The sequence below is a fragment of the Perognathus longimembris genome, chromosome 6 (assembly GCF_023159225.1).
Source record: "Perognathus longimembris pacificus isolate PPM17 chromosome 6, ASM2315922v1, whole genome shotgun sequence".
NCBI lineage: Eukaryota > Metazoa > Chordata > Mammalia > Rodentia > Heteromyidae > Perognathus > Perognathus longimembris.
The window spans coordinates 30,775,306-30,780,468 of record NC_063166.1 but is presented as its reverse complement, the minus strand read 5'-3'; positions in this window follow the sequence as shown (position 1 = coordinate 30,780,468).

Here is a 5,163-nt window from a genome sequence, read left to right as displayed (position 1 = left end):
CAAATTTGAGGGTTGTGGTTCTAAGGGAACAAGACACTCCCAATCTATGGTGGTCACCTACTCCACTTCTACCTCCTCCTCCATCTTCTCTCTCTCCTCTTCCTTTTCCTCCTCTCTCTCCCCTCTTTCTTTTTTCCCTTCTCTTGCTCCTTCTCCTCTTCCTACCAGTATCAGGGCTTGAATTCAGGATCTCCAGTTCTCTTGAGGCTTTTACACTCTGCCACTTAAACCACACCTTCCTCTGTTGTATGTGTGTGTGTGTGTGTGTGTGTGTGTGTGTGTGTGTGTGTGTGTGTGTGTGTGTGTTCTTTTTGGTGAATTGAAGATGGTCTCATAGGTTTGCCTACCCAGGTTGTATTTGAATCATGATCCTCAGATCTTGGCCTCCTGAATAGTTAGGATTATAGACATGAGCCACTAGGGCCTGGTCTCCTCCCTCCCTCCTTCCCTCCCTCCCTCCCTCCCTCCCTCCCTCCCTCCCTCCCTCCCTCCCTCCCTCCCTCCCTCCCTCTCTCTCTTTCTTTTCTCCCCCTCCCTATATTCTTTCCTTCTAATAATTAATTGACTTTTAAAAGTACAATTTAAGATTTACAGAATTGAGCAGAGTATAGAGTCACATGTACACTGCCTAATCTGGCCAATAGATAATTTCTTTATTATTAATGCCTTTTACTAGTGTAATACATCTGTTTAAGTGAACATACTAACATCAGTCTAGTCTTCTTACAGTCTAGTCTTCTTGCTCTGTGGGTTTCAGCAAATGCCTAAGGGTGTGCCTCTACCACAATGGGGACATAGCTTAGACCGCAGTGCTTTGCCTGTTTGTATTTCTATCCCCTTCTTCTCTCTAGCCCTACATAACCACTGGACTTTCTTTTTTGTCTCCGAAGTTTGCCTCTACATTTTATTTCAAGCCAACATTTTCATTAGTTTTTTAGGAAGACCTCTTTCTGTTTGTTTGAGTTAAGAAAGAATATCTTCACAAAACTTGAGTTACTTTGTTGAGCTAGGAAATGATCATGGGTTGATTTTTTAGTAGTGTTTTTCCCCCAAGGTCCATTTTGAATTTTATAATCCCATGAAGCCACAGGTCTTGGATCAAGCAAAAGTTGTAGGAGGAAGAAATAGTTTTAAGGACTATATGGGGAATCTAACAGATCAAGAAATTCCTGTGAGGGAAACTGATTTCATTTTTCTATTGCCATATATCAAATAGCATCACTGTTGACATAGAGTAAAAGCTTGTCAGTTTCCTACAAACAACGACACGATAACTTGATATATTATTTTGGATATTAATGTGGTCCCAATAGCCATTTCCTTTCCTTTGTCATCAGAGAATTACTTAAGCTAGACCCCCAGCTCTTTTCTGCAGTAACTTTTCAGGTAGAGTTTTACTTTTTTTTTTTTTTTTTTTTGCCTAGGGCTGGTCTCAGACTTTGGCCCTCATACAAATGCTTCCTATGTAGCTAGGACTAAGGCACATGCTACCACACTTAGGTTGTTGATGGTAGGTCTCACTAACCTTTTGCCTAGGTTGGCTTTGAATGAAGATCTTCCCAATCTCTACTTCCTGAGTAGATGGAATTGTAGGAATGAGCCATTACATTGGGATTTTAATTCATTTCTTGATGTCATTCCCATTTAAATTGGACAGCACTCATATCAAGTAATGAGATGTATATTCATCATAATTTGTTTTGGTATAAAAGATCATACTGCCAGTTTAATAAATCAGGCCATTAATACACTACAACTCACAGGCAAGTGGCAGTGTTATTTGCAGCCACTTGATGGAAAATAATTTTAAGGAGACATAGCTGAATCAGAAGTTAATATGAGATATGATTAACGTTAATTGGAACTGCCTGTGTTGGAAACAGAGTGGATAGGACCTTTGATGAAATGGGAGAATGTGGTCAGGAGAAAAATTAAAGAACCATGATATTCTCACAGTGCTTCCGAGTCTCCCCCACCCCCTGTGCCTGTCTTGGGGCTTGGACTCAGGGCCTAGGTTCTTTTTGCTCAAGACTAGTATGCTATCTATCACTGGAGCCACAGATCTACTTCTAGTTTTTAGGTGGTTAATTAAAGATAATAGTCTTATGGACTTTCCTGTCTGGTATAGGTTTGAGCTCAGATCTCAGCCTCCTGAGTAGCTAGGATCACAGGCACGAGCCACCAGTGCCTGGCTACTTGATTGATTTCAGATACCTCTTTCCCATTTACTTTTGTTCAAGATATTCCTTTGAAATGTTACTGATAGGACAGTATTGTAAGATGTTTAAAATCTGCAGCAGAGAACAGATTAGAGTGACCAGAAATCCTGTAGCTTTGTACAGGGAAATGTCATAATGCTGACCCCTTTTCGGTTGAATGTATGATCCACAATTCCAAAACTATTTTAATCTCAGCAGAGATGGAGGTTTGCGTGCATATTTTCTATAACCAGGGCTGATTCTCATTAGGGGTGGAAATAAAGCATATGATTCATACGAAGAGATTGCTGCCTCTGAAATCACTTCCTACCGTAATACTGGCCACTTCATTACAATGGCAATTAGAGAGGGGAAAAAACAGAAATGGCCATTTGAGGGGAAATTAGTGCTTAATTTCCAAGACTGTTTTGTTTTAATGGATGCAACTCTGGTGAGATTTTATACTTAAATTGCAAACCTCAGAATGATAAGGCTAGTGTTTTCGATATATCTTCTAAATGGAAAATACTCCTACACATGATGACAAAATATCTAATGACTGAATACATCCCATAAAGTGAAACATACTGTCTCTGAAGGAACATTTTAAGATAAACATATATGTAAGTATGTGTGGGTATAAATTATACTTCCTAATGAGTTCCTGCTTTCATTACCTTGAGCTTGTTAAAAATTTGTCAGGAATAAAAGAAACATTGGTTGAAAGGAAATCTCATATTTTATTAAATATATCTGATACAGCCACGTCCCAGTAGCTCACTTCTGTAGTCCTAGGTATTCAGGAGGTTAGGATCTGAGGATCATATGAGGAGCTGGGGCAAAAAAGCCCAGGGACAGCACCCAGAGTTCAAGCTCTAGTCACAGGCACACACACACACACACACACACACACACACACACACACACACACCCCCTTATGCAGCCAGGTACTAGAAGGTACCTGCTATTTAGGAGGCTGAGATGTGAAGATCAAGGTTCTGAAGGCAGTCCAGGTAGACAAATCTTAGGGATTTTTACCTCTAATTAACCAGCAAAAAGCCAGAAATCAAAGTGTGGCTTAAGAGCACCAGCCTTGATCATAAAAGCTAAGCAAGAGTGAGAGGCCCTGTACTAGCACACACATGCATGATCACACTTGCATCACACACACACACACACACACACATAAAACACAAACAAAAACAACCTGATATAATCCCAAAGGAAGGAATGGATCTGTTCATAGGAGAACAAAACATAAGACAAAAAATAATCACTTTTTAAAGAGACCAAGAAAGCATCTTACATTTTCTCATTTGGAAAACTCTAGAGGAATGTGTACCCATACTGTGTTCATTAAAAAAGAAAGGGTGGGGTGGGGTGGGAATATGGCCTAGTGGCAAGAGTGCTTGCCTTGTATACATGAAGCCCTGGGTTTGATTCTTCAGCACCGCATATGTAGAAAACAGCCAGAAGTGGCGCTGTGGCTCAAGTGGCAGAGTGCTAGCCTTGAGGAAAAAGAAGGCAGGGACAGTGTTTAGGCCCTGTGTTTAAGGCCCAGGACTGGCCAAAAACAAAAACAAACTATTACTATGGCAAAATACCTGAGAGGACTCACTTAAAACGAGGAAAATCTCATTTTGGCCCATAGTTTTAGAGGGTTCAGGACATACTCTATCCAGTATCTTGTCTATCACTTTGGGTCTGGGGCAGGGCAGTATGTCACGGAGGGACCCTTTGGTGGAGCAGGTATGGTTCCCTCATGGTGGCTGGAAAGGAAGAGGGGGGAAGAAGGGCACTGGAGGAAATTGGAGTCCCTCCTCAGATCCCCTTCAAGGGCTCATTTGTACAACCTAACTTCTTCCTTCTGTGTTCCACCTGCTACAAGCTCCACCAATAGTGCCATAGGCTGGCAACTAAACCTGCCTTTGGGGAAACACTTCAGATCATGTCAGTCTCACACTGTAAATGCATTCAGTTTATGTGACTTTGAGAGTCTTCAAAGTCTTAACTTTTCCAGCACTGCTGCAAAGAATCCTCTGAGTCTCAAGGATAACTCAACTGTGAGCCCTAATAAAAATCAGAAACTCATGAGTTTGAGGCCAGACTGGGGTACATAGTAAGTTTCTACCTCAAATAAAACTAACTAAATAAACAAACTTTTCTTGGATATTCTCAAAACTCAAAATGTTTTAAACTAAATACTTGATCTTCCTCTTCCATCCCCTCTAGCAACAATTCTAACTGCAGCAACAATAAAACTTTTATTCCATCTGAAAAAAAAAATCAGACACAATGGAGGGCAAATTTCCCCATTTCAAGGAATTAAGAAAGTGATAAAGGGGAAATAGAAATCTCCTCTCTTTCTCTTGCGCTCTCTCTCTCTCTCTCTCTCTCTCTCTCTCTCTCTCTTCACACACACACACACACACACACACACACACAGACACCTTCATAGCCTGCTCGAACCTCTGCTGCAACAACCTCTGAATATATTGATAGCTGAGGAAAGAAACCTGGGGGAACACAGTTCCCTAAGTGGAATGTTTTTCTAGCCTGGGACTCTTCTCAAAGGAGAAGTCTTTGAAAGAGTTTACACTTCACACCTTTAGCTTATATAATGGCAGTGATCTTGCTGATAACTCAGATGCCCTCAAGGCAACTCTCCCAGGTAAGGTTCCTGGCTTCTTTCTCCAGGTGTTAATCTCCTTGACAACTGCACCTTTCTTGACAGAACCTTTAAATGCACTCCTTAGTTCTGACCAAACTGCAATTGTTTTTCCCATTTTGCCATTCAATTCCTCATTGCGCCTGACACAGTATATTTGGAAAAAGTAGTCAGTAACTCCCATCAAGCTGCCTAGAAATTTCCTGTCACATAATCCAATTGAGCACCCTGAAATGGAGCTTCACAAAAAGTTTTGAAAGGATCTCAGCTCTTGGATGTAATGCTATCCTTTCAATA